Source organism: Rissa tridactyla, chromosome 1, assembly GCF_028500815.1.
Source record: "Rissa tridactyla isolate bRisTri1 chromosome 1, bRisTri1.patW.cur.20221130, whole genome shotgun sequence".
NCBI classification, from domain to species: Eukaryota; Metazoa; Chordata; class Aves; order Charadriiformes; family Laridae; genus Rissa; species Rissa tridactyla.
Window position 1 is genome coordinate 123122153 of NC_071466.1, and position 20345 is coordinate 123142497.

General features: G+C 40.8%; 1 protein-coding gene across 18 annotated transcripts in view; it reads right to left on the reverse strand.

Moving 5' to 3' along the window:
• BBX (BBX high mobility group box domain containing) overlaps positions 1-20345 on the reverse strand; it is a 165508-nt gene that overhangs the window by 129293 nt on the left and 15870 nt on the right. For 2 of the 18 annotated variants that reach the window (XM_054190761.1, XM_054190661.1), the window contains exon 3: positions 13129-13211. The exons of 9 other annotated variants lie outside the window; for them this stretch is intronic. The gene's annotated coding sequence lies outside the window, so the exon portion shown is untranslated. Of the gene's footprint in view, positions 1-884; positions 1257-5120; positions 5229-13128; positions 13212-15752; positions 16542-18577; positions 18905-20345 lie in introns of those variants that run through there. 7 more of the 18 variants (XM_054190722.1, XM_054190642.1, XM_054190772.1 and 4 more) reach the window with 5 other exon arrangements.

The window sequence follows — 20345 nt, forward strand, 5'->3', positions numbered from 1 at the left end:
TGACTGTTAATGGGCAGTAATGAGAAGGCAGCAGCAGAAGGATACTACAGCACAAAGTAAGTATCAACTTGCCAGCAGTTACAGATTAATGATTTTAGAGCTCCATTAGAAGGTATACAGAAAACGATGCTCGCCTGTTTAAAAAGCTGAAAGATGGTTAATGAACCTGTACTATTTACATTCTTCACTCCATAAAGAAAAATAACCTTCAAAAAATTTAAATTTAAAAAAATTGCAACAATGTAAGAAGACATGTTTCTATACAAGTTGCCTGTTTGTTGCAACTGAGATATTCTTCCAAATAATCTGCTTTCTCTCAAACAACCTGGCTTCCATCCTGAAGGATACTCAGCAACTGTAAGAAAAATTTTGTTTTTTCCTTTTTGTTTTTGCTGTATAGGATTTTATTTTCGCACATTATAAAATCATGTCATTTCACGTTATTCTAGATCCATAGCTATTACTAAATCACACATTACTAAAGTCTCTTTCTGGCACTATTCAATCCATCTAGAAGTTCTGAAGCTACCTATTGAGTGATTTTTCTATCGGAAGTTGGCTGGAATGAATCTTACCTTTATTGTCTGTCCTTTACAGCTATATTTGTGCCGTGTATATATACGGCACAATGTCTTTCTTTTCAATGAAAGAAAGACATATTTACACGCTATAAACTTCCATTGACTACAGTTCTTTTGCTACAGCGAAATCCATCATTTCCTGAGTGTACTCCATTACAGTATTAGTAGGAGCAAAAGCATCTAATCAAGAGAGCATAACAACATAATTGCTCGTTTCTTGTTATTGAGCTGGGGCAGGTTGAGATTCTTGGTTTCTGCCTCTAACAACTCGCTGGACCTACGCGACGTAAAACCGGCACTCACCTCCTTCGCCTTCCACGGTCACAGAGCTGGCACAGAAATGTTTTCGGCGCAGCAGCCTACCATTCTGCCCACAGCTCCGCCTCGCCGCAACAGAACAAAAATCACCATGATACCGCTTCTCCAGCTCGGCGTGCTGGCCCGTCAAGTCGCAGAGCCTGCAGCCACCCGTAAAAATTAACTCCAGAGCGATGAAAATAACTCTTTCCAGGGGAGGAGCGGCGGGGCCGGGAGGAAGGCTGGAAGCAGGAAGCTGATCTCAGCAGCGCGGGGCGCACGGACGGGGCGGAGCGGAGCGGAGCGGGGCGAGCGAAAGCCGAGCGGCCACTCGCCACTCACGGCTGGGCTTTGGCCCCGTGGACGCACACCCCCGCCTTACCCACAGGTCGGTCCCACGGCTAACACGGACGCCAACAACACCCCCTTCCCCACGCACACACATGGCCGCCCGCCCCCCCCCCCCCCGGCTTTTTCCCTCCCCCCACCAGGTAGCCAGCTCTGCGCAGCCGGTCGCCCGCCCGCGCGCCCTCCCCCGAGTGGCCTCGGATGCTTTCCCGCTGGCCCCAGCCCGGGCGAGGGCTGCCCCCGGCGGGGGCTTTCACGCGTGAGCCGGTGCGAAAGGACACGTCCCGCGGGACCGAGGCGACCCTCCCGCTCCTGCAGCTGGAGGCAACGCCTGCTGCGCGTTGAAAACGAGAGGTGGTGGGCTCTTCTGAAAGATGGAACTGACATATTTTGCACCTAACTAACTACTTTTGATGAAGCCATATAAAAACGGGGCGGGGGGGGAGGAGGAATTCTTCAGGAAAACACCTTCAAGAACCGCAAGGCTTTTCAGGCTAAAATTCAAAGCGACACCAAGCTGGGGTTACCTCTTAAGAGCATCTCCTGCCCTGCATCAACCTTCTCTCCCTAAAGCATACGCTCACCCCACCAAGGCCCCCCTTCCCAGGGGATGGCACCTTAGGAGTGAGGTTTGTTCATATCTTTAGGATGGCATTTACAAAACCCCACGTAAAAAACAGAGCGATACATAACATTCCAAGTAAATGTAAGCTTGGAAAACAAAGCGTCAAGTTAAAGCCAAAAAGATACCAGGCAAGGTGGACCAACTACCAACAGGAGCCATCAGCCGTTGTTTCAAAAGAAGAATTAAAACCCATAATGGAAGGCAGCACAACAGTGGATCTTCCTAACGCTCACACAGCCAGGATCTGACCTATTCCTCTCAGCTAAAAGCAGACAATCCCTCTGCATTTATGATCTTTCCAAATAAGACCAGCGAGATAACCACAGAGAGTATTCCTATTTAGACACCTGTCTGTCTCTCTCTTTCAGGTCTGAATGTTTTGCCTCATCAGCTTTGCATGGCAAGATTTGCAGGAATTCTGCACTGGGGGGTGCAGAGGGGACACCGGACCAAAACAAAACAAGACAGTACATTGGTTTAAGTCAAGTTCTTACATTTTTTTTTTTTAAATCCTGTCTGGTGCCCTCTACACTGGTACTGACAGGAGAAGGGAAAACAGAAGCAAGGTGGCCAACCAATTTGATCTTCACACTTCTTTCATAAATCTTCTCTTCTCTGCTTAATAGGGGAACCTGTTAGTATGTTTTTAACTCGCATTTGGAAGATCCTGTCCAGAGGCTTATGAAACCCAGCAACTTTTAACAAAGCATGTAATGACTCCTTTGAAATTCACTGTGCCTTGTTCACTTTTTGACACTGTTTCAAAGTATGTCCTATACTCAGTCTGCAGTTGAATCCAGACTGAGCCAGAGACACAACCACACCTCTCTCCCTACCTCTCTGCAAAGCCCGATGGCCTTCACTTCCAAGAGTGGACAGACAGGACCCGTGCCTTGGTCCTCAGCCCTCCCAGTTCACAGCCTACCTCCGGTGACTGCAGTTACATTAACCCCTCGGGCTGTAAGATGAAGGTCGCTGATGCAGACATACACCCCCACCTACAGCTACTGATGAGAGTTCTCAGCTCTGACAGAATGGATGCAAAGCCTTACTGCAGCAGTATCTTCAGGTGCTGTAGCAACATCAGCAGAGCCACAAGGAGACTAAAGGCAGCCTAAGTCTCAGCACACAGGCTAGGCCAGCCAGCATATCACAAAAACATGCCAGACCCTATCCATCCTAATCTCAATGTCAATTCTGCACCAGTGTCCATGTAGTTTGGCAGCTTTATCCCATTTCATTCATACGCTAGGACACTCTAGTTTCACTCTCAGAAGAGCCTTCTTTTCAGGGAAACTATTAGCACTGAAGTGACATACAGCTGCTTCCTTACTAAGAAAACACATAGTTTAAAGCCTGAACTATACCGGAAGTGGGAATGTAATTTATACACTCACATGAACAGATTTAGTGAATGTTAAAACCAAGAATTCACAAAAACTGCATAGGATATTGTGATGGCACTGGTGTGCGGACCAACAGCAGGCAAGGTTAAAATACAGGTTAAGAGCTCAATTTAGGAGAAAGGGTAAAGATATTCCCAACCCTTTTCTGGTACAATTACTGTCACATAAATGCCTGGGCTCCTCTTCAAATCAAAACAAACACTTGTACAGCATCACTCACAGCTCTGGGAGTCCACCACACCAGAGACAAATGAGCCCATAAAGCCACCTCCTATCCCAGGGATTATTCTGCGTATTTCAGAGCCTACCTGCTTTACAGAAGAGAGATCCTACAGACTTGAGTACTGTTTTTTTTCCCTGCTATTCAAATTGATATTCTGTTTTGAAAGGGCACTTCTCAGTTCTCACAAACACTGGCCAGGTATGCTGTTGCTACAGTGTACCAGCCTCCTTCCTCCTCTCTACTTCTTCAGTTCAAGTACTTATGTACACCTGTGAGAGTATTTCATTAAACACAGAAGAGCAATTTCTGGCACTCTTGACATGACAGTCAAAGACAATTTATTCCAGCAACCTAGAAGACACCAAAAGCACTTTTTTTTAAAAAAAGTAGTATTCTTAGTTAGTAAATAAAAATCATTAACCAATTTACAAAGTTGACTAACAAATCACTTAAAGCACATCTTTAGCAATGCACATCTTTAACTTCAGTCTATCTTGACTTAGTAACAAACTAAAACACTCTCATACATCTTTTTAAGTAACTTGCTATTATTAATTTTGCAAACTTTTTTTTTATTCTGAAAAGGTTCTGAAAGACCTTCCTCTGCTGACCCACTTCAGTCCTTTACTGTTGAAAGCACTTCATCCTTAAGATGTTGGAGAGACACTGGCTAAAGTATTGCATTGTTTTCAGTACAAAAAGCTCCATTTCTTTAACTCTGCCTTTCTACGCAAGAAACTTCCTAGAAAAATTAAAAGTAGCATCTGCTTGTACTTCAAATAATTATTCTCTGCTTCTTTGCCCCTCCCAAGTTTCCTTGACTGAGGTCAAACTAACAAGTACATTTTAAAAATCAAAGTTTACCATTTGTAGGATTTCAGGGGCAGGACTGTGAAAGTCATTATTAGGCAGCCGTTCTTCTCAAAGTGAAACAGTTTGTGCTAAACACTACCAAGCAGCTAGACTTCTGTCATTATCTTTGCTGGCTAGTGTTATTATCCTGTCCAGAGGTCTCTGACTTCAGTATAGATACAGCATTAGATCAGCAGTTTTTACACTGTAGCCGTTATTTCCTACGGGTCTGCAAAAGTAACTAAGAAGATTAGTCCATTGTTGGTAGGCTTACATTCATTTTTCAGGCATCCGTATCATCTACAGGACACTTTTTTAGTGGTTTTAAAGTAATAATAATTAAAAAAGGTTGAAAACCCACTACTTTAAATTGCGTCAGCTTTTTTCTCACAGGGAGGATACAAGTGTTTTGAAAGCCTGAAAATGGTCATGAAAAGGGATCATCTACCGTATAATCGTCCTTTAGCTACTAAACAACATAAAAACCTACCTCAGAAAGAAGGCATGAAGTTGGAAGTAGCAAGCGTACGCACTCCTGTGCTTTAAACTCATTCACATAGACTTAGCAGTCCAGGCACTTCCAATCAAATAGTTATTCTGTACATTTTTAACATTAACTTGAAATTTTTGTATTGCTTAAACTACAGTTGTCAAAATTCATTTGTGTGTGACAATTTCTGACCTCTCATTCCCTACATTAAAGGCAGGTGGAAATTAGGCACCAAATTATCTTTGTATTTATTTAAAACAAGCCAACCCAGAGACAGTTTGATCACAAATTTACTCACTGCATCAGTACATCTATCTTCTCCTGAACTGACGTGACAGGATGACTTCTCCTGGCTTGTTACTCTGGTACTTTACAAACATTAAAATTACTTAGAAAGTGACCAAGATGGGGAAGACCTGGTGAAAGAAGATACAAACGGAAAAAGTAATACTGATGAATCTTGCACAGCTGAAAGCTTTCTCCTGCTAACCAGCAAGGAAATATAACACCAAACAATGGGTGTTATATTGTGTAACACCAAACACAAACACGGAAACAAACATTTTCAGAGTATATTTAAAATAGTCCACTGATGGTCACTTCCAGATTAAGTTTTGAAGACATCCAAACAATTCTCCAATCAACCACATTTGCAGTATCAGTCTATTATTGTAATCTAGCATCCTGTAAAATTCACAAGAGAATTGTGCTCACATATACATACAGAGTTTGCAGCAGTATCAATAAATTACTGTCTCCACTGAAGCTCCATGTTTTATTCCAACCCCATGAAGAAATACAATATTAATCACTAAATCTAAACAGTCACTACTCAGCTCAAAATGGATACAATCTCCCAATCTAATGCTTATATAACTCTGCAATACAACACAGTTAATTTAACACTAAACAGATAAATTAATTCATCAAACATTCCAGAAAACACCATCAACAAGCAGTGTATTCAGAAATAGCAGAATCACCATTTTAACAATTCCTACATCTCAGCACTTCCTAGACGTTGTATCAAATATTTTCATATATGCACATGTACACAGAAGATCTCCCTGAGCTCTGTAGTACATTAACAGCATACAGCTATGTAGCACATTAACAGCATACAGCAGATTTCCATCCCCAAAATGCCACTGCCCCATTACCTACTACATACCCCCCCACATCACAAGCGTCAGAACAACTTCAGGTACAAATGTCATACCTAAATAACACGTAAAATACCCAAGCCAAAAATCCTATCACAAGTAGCATGCTGTGCCTTCTCATCCCTTCCCCACTGACAGCCTGAGAAGTTAAATCCCAGCCCTTCTCTGCTATAGGTGGAAGGCACTCAGATACTACATACAATGCCGCAGAATAAAATCCTAACACTGTTGCCTCCTTTTTAGCTTTATTACCAGAACAAGACACTGGCAAGTTTAGAGATGCAGAAGTTTACTTCTCACAATGTAAGGTCTCACACTATCTGTAGCACAAAAACCTTACCACATTTCCAATAGCAAAATATTTTAAAATTAGGAAGGTTTTGTCTAGTTTTTGCTTTAAGAATAATGAGAGCTGTTCTCCATGAGACTAAAATGCAAAACAGACTTTTTAAAAGAAAACTACATTGATATAATCTTCTCTATTTTCTAGTTCTATCAGAAACAATTTATTAGAAAGACATATACTTCTGGGTTGTTTTTTTTTTTTTTTTAAAAAAAACCAAACAAAAACAGTTCTTCCTAAATGTACTACACAATATTCTGCAAGCGTATTCTTAAAAAAGATGCGAAGGTTCAAAGAGCAGTTGCAAAGAAAGCTATTTCACTCCACTAATTTGTGTCAAGTTTTATGGTTCCTATCCTCCCTCCTAAATGGGAAACTAACTGTGATAAAACACCAAGCCCAATTAGAAACAGCCACTACACACAACTATTTATTTGAATGATTTCCTTTAGAGTATGTGTAATTGTTTTTACAGAATCCTTTAGTGTTTGGGCCAAATATTGTCATCTTTTCTCAAAAAAAAAAATTCCTCCAGCTTCACATCTTATTCAGCAAGTACTTAATTGAATTCAAATCTTGATACATATAAAAACAAGTCTTTCAAATTTATTTTATTTTAATGAAATGCTGGAAAACCACTATGGCAGACTGAGATCTGCATTCAGGATACACTTGTGATTTTCTTCAGGTTACAGTATTAACTTGCACATTAGAAAGCCCAAGTTTGGCCCTTATTTGAATATTAATTATTAAGATAGTGATCAAGTCCAATATAAGACTTTAGTACCAGAACTAGGAATCAGATTTTTGGATCTTGGTCCCACTGGTATCACATTTGCCAAAATCCTGAAGTTTAGCTTTGTTTTGGGTTGTAATCTACAATCCATTCCTTTTAGATTTAATGGCCAAAACCATGACAAACTTCTGTAGGCACTGGAAGAAGTTGGGCAACAAAGTGGGCAAGATTTAGAAAACACACAAGTGACTTAAAGAAATGTGTTTTGTTCACATCTGTGGACAGCTGGCGGCTGTGCCAGCCACGGCAGGAGATGAGATCAGTCTCTGTGGCAGCATCAAGCGAGAGAGGGAGCAAGCACAGAGGAGAGAGGTCAGGTCCCTGCAGGTGGGCTGCCATCCCATTCTTGGCATATCCAGGTTGTACTTTCCTCCACAAACACGCTTTCTGGAAAAGCGAGCAGGGCAGCAAAAGCATCAGGGAAATCATTTTTTTGTTCAGTTTTACTTGAGAGCAAACCCACCCTGACCTTTAACTGTTCTTACGTTGTTTTGACCTACAGCTGCTCTCCCACCTCTGCAGCCTCCCCCTTCCACCCTCACCCTCTGGCAGAGGTGGCCCAGGCACCCCACCCTGTCCTGGGGTGCCCACCCTGCTGCAGGGGTACACCATCACACGCCACGGCAAGGGTACACAGCACGCACCACGGCTTTGGCAACAGCCACCCCTGGGAAGCAGAGCTGCTAGGGGGACAGCTGGCCCCAGCCAAGGCCATCGCAGCTGTGAGCAAGGACAGAGGACTCCTCCCTGGAACACGGTGGGGGGGGGGCAGGTTATGCCTGCAAGAAAGTGCCGTGTAAACACACTACCCAGCATGCAAATCCAGAAAATAAAGTAAAATTTTCATCGCCTCTGTGGATTTATGAGATGTCATAATCTTTACCTGTTCCTTTGTTTTACCAACAACTCATTCCTCTGAATGATTGTGAACAAATTGAAATCGAGGTGCTTCTGCAAAACAATTAATTAGCCTTGGCTAATTGCAAACTCACTTTAAAAAAACACCCATAAATGTGAAACCCTAAATGTGAAACCCTAAGCGACACTTATTACTGGGTTTCACACACCAGAGCAAAATATTTGCTGTAACATCTCTCATGATGATGTCCACTCTTATCCAAAGACCTGACACCAAAGCCGGACGTGTGAATCGGTAGCTGTCACATGGTCTTCTCTAACTAAGAGTTTCTCTACATTTTGTCAGCATACTATCTAAAACTAAATGAGTCATTTTTCTCATTCAATAAAAAAAAAAAAAGAAGCTTTTTCTTCTCTGGTCTGTGGTTTTCTCCCCAGTGTTTGTGTGGGACTCTAAAGCTAAAAAAAGTTTCTATTATGCAACACTTCACTTTACTATAAAATAACACAAAACAGATTACCAACTTTAAAAATTCACATTTTACTTCAAACATGCAACACACCCCCAAAAGAAAAACCCCAAACCCAAACTTTTTTGTTTGTTTGTTTTTGTTTGGTTGGGGGTTTTTTTTTTGTGTGTTTTTTGTTTGTTTGTTTTTTGGGTTTTTTTACATTTTAGGTTCAGCCACCAAAAGTCAAAGCACTATGTAAAATACTGATTGATGCACATATAAATACAACAAACCTCTTCATCACGGAATATCATACAGGTTTCTTGCATTCAAGACTAACACACATCTGTGGGACACCATAGAAGAGGGTGGGTCTCTTCCTTCTACTCCAGCATGAATGCAAGGAACACAGATGCCAATCTACATGTTAGCTACCTGCTTGTATAAAAATAAACACAGTAAGAGCATTAATATATTGGCCTTTCTGTAATATATAAGCTGCCTCTTTTGTTTTTAATTGACAGGAAGAAAAGGTTTAAGATAGGCCACTTGTTACCAAAGGATGCAATGCTTTATAGATCCAAGTTACGTCCTTGGTCTATGCAGAAGAACAACAAACACTCTAGTTAGGGTATGACACTGGCTTGCCCGTATCACAAATTCTCCTATTCCTGCATCTGTCCTGCACTCCTTAAGTTAAACACAGGTTAACAATAACAGCTATTTACATTAAAACCTCACACAGCAAAATGCTGTGGCTGCAGAGCTGACACACTGCTACTTTTGCTACCAATGCATTTTGAACTGCCACAGAAAGGTGCAATGGCCCATAGGAGACAATAAAACTTCCAGATGCTGCTGTTAAAATTTAGAGAAGTCATCCGTTGTGTACCTGTGTCTCTCACCTAGCTGATCACCACTGCTGCTCTTTGGGACCCTCTGCGGTACAGCCCAGGAGAAGGAAGGAGAGCAAAAGCTAGCTTTGATGATGAAGAGACCTGAGAAAGGGCAAGTGCATTCCTCTAGGAGCAAGAGGCTGCTGTAACAAGCAACCTGGAGAAGTTCAGCATCTTCTCCAATATTCACATTTTTGTCAAAGCGACTTCACTATTATAATTTGATCTTCTGACTTGGGAGTAGGTTGTGAACTTAACTGCATCACTTGTGGACCAATGCGGTGTACGAACCACACAGACATAATAATTCCCTGACAACGGACACTCAATTAAACCTTCAGCACACTAAATACTGTATTGATTATTATTCCTTTTTTTTTTTTAATTTTACTTTCTCTATAGGAGAGTGGAGGGAGGACAGCGGAGAATGCTAAACGCAGCCTTGAAGAATTATGCTGGTGTAAGAGCACAAAGCTCAGCCCAATAATTGCAGCACTCAGCCATCACATTTACAGTTTCTTTTAATTTTCATTTAATTTTAGTACCTGACTTCATTTAAGTCACTAAAAGACCAGTTTAATCTATTTAAGCAATGGGTACTAAATAGATACTAAATCGAATAGCACACACTAGATACTTTAGATAAACACAGGTAACTTGATGTTGACAGTTAACAGACAGTTGACTGACAGTCAGTGTTGACTGACTTCCGTATTTCACATACAATCCCAAGAACTTTAGTTTTCAATTACAGCTTATTTAAGGAAAGGCAGAAGAGCAGGGCAAAAATTCTACCCTGAGCACCAAAGGCAATATGCTCATCCTCCTCTGTTTGCCCCTATAAAACCCAAGAACAAGCCCTCTAATAAGCAGATCTTATCCCCAACTAGTTTTCACTTTCAGCAACAACAAAACTTAATATCAAAATAAATACCAAGCTAATTGAATAATAATTTCCCAAGAGAAACTACTGCTTTCAACATCCAGTGCTATAAAAGAAATCCATAAACAGGATTTGCAACTTGCTAGTGTAGGAAGAGCTGCTGCTGCAGCCTAAGCAGACTTTGCACCTTGAAGGAATTTCCAAGATGTGCCCTCGTTGCATATGGCACCAGCTATCAGTGACTGTCCCCAAAGACTCCAGACGGCTTCAGCAGCCCTATGCTCCTAGACACAGAAACCTTACTCAAACCAACTAATAGAGTACAAGGAACTCTAACCACAGCAGCCCAGCCCAGCTCTGCATGAGCTAATTTACCCTAACACGATGCAAGTTAAATTAGCGTGCACAATGCTCCATGCTACCACTGCCAAACCACTTCTGATACTTGTTCTACCTTATTGAAAGCATACTTAGGTTAACTACAAAACACAGTGGTCTACAATGTAGACATACCCTTAATGTTTGAGATTATGCCAGGTTTTATCCATAGGTTAGGCTTTAAAATGCTACATTTTAACAAGGTGCTTCTAGAAGTTGGTAGTAAAGAATCTTCTGAATTTTTCTGTAAAAGACCCTGCATACTGCACAGCCAAATTACTAGACCTCAAAAATCCCTCAAATCCAATTGCAAATCAGACTTGGGAGGGATGCAGAAAACTCTTAGCTTTGTTAGTAAACAGGCAGTATATATTTGCCTGTTTGTTTGGCTGGACTCTTTGGCTGAGCTGGGCATTTACCAGAGACCAGCGATGCCCTGCATTCCCAAGGAGGTCATGGAGAAGAGAAAGCACTCAGCACCTCGGCGGGGGATCTGGTTGATGGGACAACTGCAATTGTCCCTGAATTAACTAAAATCAACAGAATAGTTGAGACATTTAAGACAGGGTTTGGCAGATAGGGAGGGAAGACCCTGGGTTTACAGTGGAGAGGCACATGTCCTGCGTTGTCCTCTTCACCTCCCACCTCCACTTCCTCTAGTAATACTGTGATTAATTTGGAGTTATACAGCAATTGTCATCAATTGCCAAATTATTCAGTAATATTTACTAGACATCCCAGTTCACTGTAATAATTTTAAGTACATCACAAAGCAGAAACCTCTCACGATCATTTATTCATCACTGCTCAGAACGACCACCCAGCGACCAACCACTGTTTTCTGGAACATTACCACTCTGCCCAGTAAGACATATGTCACTATACACCCTGGAGCCTTTTTCTGAATTGCCTCTGGGATTGAATTAAACCAAGTTGCTTGCACTACTCTTTCTACCCCTGGTATTATCATGATCACTGAATTTTTGTGCATAAAGAAACTTAAGAATGAAACTTTACCTTGCTATAATATGCTGGATGTGCAGCAGTAGCAAACTCTCTGCAAGCCACATTAAGGTCTACACATTTGTAGCATACAGGACTACACTTGAAGAACGCTGTTGAACACAGACACCTGGGTAATACATGATTTCCCATCTTAAAGTTTAAAACTGATTTCTTTCATCATATCTACATACAGGTACGTGGGGTTTTTTTGAGTATTTCAAGTCACCATAAGTGACCCATTGCTTACGAGTTGCAATGGGAACGAGGCATTTCTCTCACTTGTGTGACTGAAAGCTTCAAACAGAAGTAATGGCAGATATAGCTAAGTTTGTTTCAATAAGCACCGACTGCTTAATAAAGCACAGTTGATAGTCACAACTGATAGTCAGTCCGATCCTACTGGTACATAAATGTGTAAATCATGTGTCTGTTCAACCGTATAGAACAGATTTCAGTAGTCTGCTTATCAAATGCTGAATCCTTGCTTAATTATTTACTTTTCTAATCATTAGTTTAGGATGTTTATGTAAGAACTAACATTCTTTTCAAATGAGAGGCAAGTGAAAGGTGTAACCATCAGAAATCACAAAATTTTCACTTTGAAATTACAAGTATCATCTGACTGCATCCACTGAAATTATTCAGGTCAGCCCCAACAACAAAGATCTTTCCTAAGTTTCATGCATTCCTGCAATAGGGGTATAAAAAGAAATGCTTCTGCAGCTTCCATATTTTGGCAAGACAATGGTATATGCTACTCCTTTATGGCAGCTGCTGAAAACATTCATCTCTACATCTTGTTTTACTGACAGAGATGATAGGACAAGATGTAGGTATTTTACTGGACAATGCACGTTAGTACAACAGGTCTGTAAGCCACTACAGAATTGATTCTAAATGTTCTTAACTTCAGTTGCTTCCATCATTGCTAGAAAAGGAAACGACACTATTTCATATACAGGCATTCATATACATTCCAGATATCTCTATCACGAATGCTTAGAACCTTTTTCTACACTATAATGGCAAGCAATTGACACGAAGTGGGATGGGAGAAACTGAAATTTCATAGAGAAGTTGAATTAGTTTTACTCCTAATACCTGTCTACTGGTTAAGAAAGCTCCCTATTCTCAGTTTCACCTTAGTCCTACTGAATTGCATTGTCTGTTCACATAAACAGGGCTGTCCAAATTCCCAAAGATGCCTGGCTACTATACAGATCTGTCTTCTCATTCAAGAAATAAAAATGGACATTTACCGATTTAAAATAAAATCTCTTAACACAAATCAAGAAATTCACAGTCTCAAAACCAACACTCTGTGGTCCACTGAATCAGGGCAAATCACTTCATCTTACTACTCTTCGGTTCAGTGTTACTTCCACCAACTAAAACCCTGGAGTCCACCGAGTTCTTCTAAGACAGGCCAGAGATATTTTACAAAAATTAGAGACTTAGAACTCAAAGGACAAGGTTAAGCAAGTGTGAGCATATAACCAGAGGTCTCGAATCATGCCTTCAATGAGACATACTTGATTAAGCCCCTTGTTCTTTTGCAGTGCTTTACATCCTGATCACAGAGTGTTTCAGGAGAGTGTTGACCATCAGCAGGTAACTGAAACAAAAGCAAGAAAAAGCGAAACAAGAACTCCAGCAGCCTAAAGACAGACTGGGACACTTTCCCATTCCTGGGAAAGGAGTAAGTTTCAGCCTTATGTTCTATATACTAGCCAACACCCAGCCAACACAGTCTCACTAGTTAGGGTGAGCTATTTTGATTATTTCCAATAATCCCCAAACTTGGATACTTTTAATGTTGTTTTGATTATTCAGAGTTTCCAATAAAAAACATCTCTATAGCCTCACTGAAGCAGCAGAAAATTCTTTCACTTCCACAGTCCCTCAGCCCTGACTGCTGTGTCCCACCTCGTGATCAGCAATCCCACGATGTCAAGGTGAGTTTGCAAGTTCGAGATGCTCACTGCCAATTTTTTAAACTGTGAACCTCACAGGCCAGCAAGTTCCTGAATGGCTTCATCCCTGCTCTCCATTCACAATGATGATGCACATTACAAGCAAATTACTACCACTAGGTGAAAATAAAAGTCTTTTTTGTTGACAAAGTAAGAATGCTTGAACTTTCTGTTTTGAAGTAAGACTCTTGAGGATAGAATCTTGTTCATTTGCCCAAATTCTTCACAAGTCCAAGAAATGCCTCCATAAGGTGAGTTTTTGAAATTTTGGTCTAACTTGCTCGTGATTTGAATGAATGCAACTACCAAAATCAGTTTATTACCTTTACTTTCCTTCAGATCACAGCTCTAGTACAGAACAGTTAGCTCCTGCCACCTTGTGGGACTCCACAGATTTCCCTGAAAGCTTGTTTCAGCAGCAAGCTAGTCAGTTAAAACACAAGCTTTCAGGAGTTACTTTCCTTGTGTTTCACCATGGTGAATGTTAAAATAAGAGAGAAATATTTATGGAGAGGGTATGCCATTTTGAGTATTTTCTGGTTCATTATTCTTAGCATTGTTTATATAGTTGAACTGCTGGATTTAGTAATCTTATGGAGGGTGTTTTAAATATTTAAATATCTGTCAAGAATCCTAAGTTTTGGAAGCTAATGCATCTAAGTTTAAAATAACACTATGATCAAATACTTGTCACCAGTAGTAAGTTTCACATATTTGAAATTGATTCCACATAGAAATAATATGAATTTAGGCTGAAAATCCTTGCTGCCAGGTGTAATTTTGAAATCCAATAATAATCTCAGTCTTATAAGGAATTATGCATGTGCTTAACTTTTAATATAGTGATAGCACATGTCCAATTCTCCCAAAAGATCTGATTCCATGTGATTACTTTTTAACTGCCATTTGACTTCCTATTTTATGTTTTTCCTCTCCTCATCCCTCTCTACCCCTACCATACATGGCCAACTTAACAAACGAGTGAAGTTCTCCAAAGAAGAATGAGACAATTGGAATGGATGAACTTCTTCAACACAGTAACAAGCAGGTGAAGACCCATGGATCTCCATTCTGATGTCTTACATGTTGTCTACTGCCCCTCAGACAGGTAACTCACCACATCTACTTTGCGGAGGTGGAAAAGACAACAGCAGCTGCAAACAGTAGAGAAGAGATGAGGTTCTGTTTTCATTTAAGCAAAACCTCTGCTGCTCCAGATCTCAAAAATGAAAAAGCACAGAGGAGTGCAAATGATGTGACTCCATGAACCCGATCAACAGCCTCAATGAACCTGCTCCTTTCTATTCTTAAAGCTAAGTGATTTGTTACAGATGCACAGAAATGCAAGAACAGTTAGGGAGCACTTCCCCCTCATCATCCCACAACTGCTTTACTGAACCTAGTGGAGATCTACTGTGCTGTGTACTTGATGCCAACTGCAGCAAACTTAACTCCTCGTAACTTCCTTCTGGTAAAGGAAAAACTGTTAACAGACTCAAAACAGGAACAGCTCTTCCTGACGTCACAAGCAAATCATCTCTAGTAAAGGCCTTAGTAGCTTATAAATAAACTCAAGAACAATAATTACAGATCCACAGCCAAAGGAAATATAGAAGGAATGTCCTCTTTCATCCATAAGCATAATGGATTTTTGCTAAAGAGTCAAACAATGACAAAATGTCAGGCAATGAATCAAGTTGGCACAGTATACTGGAGAGACAGAAATTTTGTGTTCTTGAATAAAAAGTTTTATGATCTCACAAGCTTCCCTGGTAACTTCACAAGCTGGGTTGCCTCCGATAGCCATCATGTTCCTCCCCCCCCTTATCTCTTCCTATACACTCCTGAAGTCCCAGTACCCATACAATTAACTTATAAGCCAAAGTTCAGGGGTCTGTGACAACCTCTGACCACACCTCAGCTCCTGTAGTGAGAATCCCTCCCAGACCAAGCTGTGTCTGTGTCCTGACTGTCTGGAAGACACCAAAATGTTCCTGATATTTGTCCTTACCTGTCCCAATCTCCACTACAGGAAACCCAGACAAAGAGGCAGGGAGGTCTAGAAGAAAGTCCTCCGCCTGGATGACCAGGGAATCAGAACTGCAGGACATACCCCCACCTGCCCAAGACACAGCCAACACCTTGCAAGGACAGCCCCAGTACCACTACCACCACACTCTTACCTCACTCTGGGAATTAGGAATACAGACATCTCCTTGTCACGAGCTATTTGGTTCAGCCTTTTCCCTGCTCTGGAGCACCATGATGTTAAGTCAGCCTCACTGTAACTGCAGACATGTATCTAAGAGCCACCTTCAGTCCTTGGCTACAGAGAAAAAGAAACAGCATGCTCTAGCACCAGAATGAATCAGATCCAACTGCAGGTCTCCATAACACCAGAAAGCATAAGAGGGAAATACTAGAACCTTACAAGAAATTCCACTTTGATGCAAGTGAATCATATCCTGCCATATCCTCTTATTTCCATTTTATTTCTCTACTATTCCTATATTCTTCAGTACTACCAATGCAGCAAGAAGATCTCTGAGCTAACTTTCTGCTTGCCTTCATACCCATAGCAGTCCAACTACAGTACCAGGGAGTTGAGCTACTACCTTATTATTCAGGATTGCTGCAAACCAGTGGTAGCATAGAGAGACTTCTCATACCCTGACTAGAAGTCCTCTTCTTGGTGAGCATAACTTAGTTGGAACTGATAACAACAGCACTCCCAAGCAGCATCAGACTGAAAAGTACCTGATGATTTTCAGTTCGCACTGTTGTCCACAGCATTCTGAACGCCAGCAGCCAAAACTAACCAGCATTAACTTTGCTTAAAGATGCAGGTTCTCTAAGGAGTCAGAAGCATCTGGTCCAGGTCAAGGAAGCATCACAGCATCACTTCAGCCTGGTTCCCATCTGAAACACTACTCCTTAGCTGTCAGGGTAAGATCTGTTTTACTTTTTCCTCAGAATATTTTTTTTTTCTGAAAAAAAACACCAGTATTTGACTTTTGCAGGCTTTTGTCGAGGAAACTTTACAAGCAGTTACATAAATTATTTTAGTCATGTATTAACTGGAGGAAGAAATATTAAAAAACCAACCAAACAAAAACCAAAAAACCCCACTATTGGGCCACTTACCCCTTATGTTTTTATTTTATCTATACCCTTATTGATTTCCTTTCATTGTCAACTGTTTAGCCTTACACTTTAAGAAGGAAAAAAGGAAAGTTCTGAATGTAATTGTCTCTATTTCTCAAGAAACACCTCTAAAAATCACTCAAGTTACAGAATTTACAAAGTTCTATATGTAACAAGTCTTATCAGATTTCCAAGAGGAACCTCATTGCTTCATAAACCGGAATCCACAATCAGATCCATCTTCACCAATTGTTTCATTGATGCCAAGCCACAACGGCTTACCCAGAACTGTGCACATGCCCAAGGATCTGTAACAAAACATCTCTGAGCAGGATCAGGTCCCTGTAAGATTAGCTGCAATGTAAGGCTTCAATCCCACAACTGCAGTAACTCAGGTAGACTGCTATGACACATGCATTGCAGGACTGGGCCCTAAAACAACCAAGTATATAAAGATATTTGTCCTCTCCACAACTGAGGCACAATTCTTAAATAAAAATCAACCAAACAAAAAACTTCTGTATTTGTGAAATAAAAATCAATTATTTGGATAGCAGGCAGGACTAGCATTCTTCAGGCCAGTTCCTTAAGATCTACAGGCTAGTTCCCCATTTTTTGTTTTGTTGGTTTTTTTAGAAGTTGTTTTTCAGTTGGTTTTTTTTTTCTTGAAGATAAATATTTTTATTCTAGTAATTCTTTCCCATCTCCCTACGTGGCCCTTGCCTTTAAGATAAGCCCAACACAGGAGAAAGTCAAAAAGATGCAAGTTTGGCAGCATTTAAAAAAAGGTCAGCAGTCAGAAAATCTGATAGCACTGGCCGGAACTGTAGAGCAAGGATGGGGGATAACTCCCCTTGGGATCTACAGATTTTTATTGATTATCTCCTTAGCCTTCTATCATTTTATTTCACAGTATAGCGCACAGATGGCTGGATTTGAAATCAGAAGGTGAACAAGGTATTAAGAATTTTCTGTGAAATCAAGCTCTGGTATGTTCAAGACTGTACCAACTGAGAAAGTGGAACATGCTTACAACCCCAGGTCAGCACAGAAGTCCGCAGCTCTCAACAGTACTAGCCTAAGAAAAGAACGCACGAGATTCACGGATTCTCAGTCTAATCTGCTTTAAAAGACAGTCATTAGGCTTCCTCATTACTCACCCACTATGAAACCGCAAGTTTAAAGTTGGGACCTGAACTACAAAGTGCCCCACAAAACCCCACATTGCCACAATGCTGACTTCCTTACAGACCATTTGTGCCAATTCTTAGAGCAAGAATCTCAGGCTAGAGAGCTGAACTGAACACTCTGAAATACTTAAGTACAGACCAAGCCTGGCCTAAGAAGCCCATTTGAACAGTAGGACATTTTTGGCTCATGCCTGGAACCAGCATAAATGCTATCACCTTCACACATCTCAAACAGAACATGCTTATGCATCCTTGGAAGAGTCACTTTCAGAGAAGTAGGGAGAACTGAGGGCAATATTCACACAGCACTGAGTTAAGAAGAGACTCTGGGTTGGAAGAACAAAACATCAAGTCCAAAAGCTCTGACCTACAAGGTTACGTTTCTATCATGCAGCAAACTCTTAAATGTAGAAGAATAATTCTGAATTGAACTTGGATGCCAACAGATTTGCTAAGTTCACAAATACTTAACCAGTAAGCCTGAAACTGATAGATGACAGCTCGCTATCATTTTTTTCACCTACCAATATGGAGAAGTAATACGTGCACATACACAAGGCAGATGTTTTAGGAACAAAGAGGTAGCTGGTGTAATAAATTTAACAGTGACACAGAAACTTGCAGGAAGTTCAGGAGTTCCGTACTTGGTTCTGCCACCAGCCATCTGGTCTTACCTGAACATCCCTGGGTCTACTCTGCAATCTGCAAAACAGGGGTGGTAACACTGGTTCTGAAATGTTTGTAAAATGTAGTTAGTTGATGCCTGTAAAAGTACACAACAGGAGAGCAAAGTGTTATTACAGCCTATTAATGTGCTGTTTAACAAAATATTTAACACATAAATGACAACACCACCTGTGCTCTGCAGTACACACTCTTACAGACTTTGTTTATCTACCTGTTTAGGAAGTGAGTTGTTTTAACTCTCCGGTAGGATGAAATGCTGAAAGTCAACCTGAAGTCCACCACTCTACAGTAAGAAGCAGGCATCTCTTCTAGACCTTCACAAAAATTAAACAAAACTGAGCCTCAGGGGAGAGTTTTCCCTAACTATTATAACACTACCACAATTCATGCCACTCCTATTTTACCCTATGATAGAGCCAACAATGGTAATAAAAAAAATAATAAAAAATTAAAAACTCTGGACAACTCTTCTCAACCTTCTGCCCTGCTACTCAGTACCAAGTTTTTCTTCCAGAGATTGCACAACACTTTACAAAGACAGAAGCCATCACCATCCTAAGTTTGTAAATGGAGAAACAGAGAGAAAGAAAGAGGAAGCACGCTGCCTGAGATCATGAAGCAAGTTAATGGTAAAAACTGCAGCACCAGCCAGTGTTTTTTTTCCGGTTCCATCCAGCACAATTTTCACCCTTTGCCAGAATCCTAGAAGGAAGTGCTAACCATTCATTTGCTTGCTAAAATATAAGTGCAGAGTTGGAATGCATTTTCACCCATCCCTCTGAATATATTTGAGCTTAAATAGTAAATTGTACTAGATACAGTATTGTGTATGCCCCAGGTCGTATTTCAAGAATTTAATTCAGTGTCTGGGACACATTTTACTAGAAACTCACTTCAAGATCATTCTTCTTCACTCCTAGCATGATCAGAGTATAATCTATGCATTACGCTAGGAAATGGTCTACCTTAGAAAAGTCTTGTTTCAGCTATGCCAGAACACAATCAGAACAAGTGCTACGGCACCAGGATACTAGTCTATACTTAGCAAGTGATTTTTTTTATGTGCGTGCACTTCACTTCTACACCAGTTATTATACCAGCACACCTCGAAGGGTAAAAAAAAAAATCAAACTTAGAGAAATGCAAGCACACCCTTGTGAAAGGAATTTTACAGCTTTTTTTAGTCGCCATAGCTGAAAAGTTGTACTGGCATACTGTACCTTTATTCCAAGGTTACTGCACCCATGCTCATACTTTCACCCACATTTGTACCTCAGTGAAACTCACACTAATCACCTATATCATTATACCAGTAAAGTACAGATGATCCTTAAAGAATCCTCAATGAGATTCATTAAGGTTTTCTTCCAAGTCAGAATTTATTTCAACTGAAATCAATAGCAAAGTTCTCACGGAACTCAGCGTGACAGTGATTAGACCTAATGGGGCACAGCTCACACATAACAGCATAGCTCCTTTTTGGACGGGAGGTGGGGGAATCACACATATGATTAGCTGCCCCGTCACTTTTGGAGGTGTGAGGGGAGAAGTACCTGGGAAAGTGACAGAATCCATTTTGCAGACAGTGAGCAATACATATGATACTTTGCAAAGGATATTCCCCTGCAGCTTACCTTATACAAACTTGGAGGGCTCGGGCTAAGATAGTGCACCTACCTTTCCACTCCCTCTGCGCTTGGCTAGAGCTGCCATGAAAGCAGACTGCTTGGCAGCAACAAGAACTAGCAGAAACGC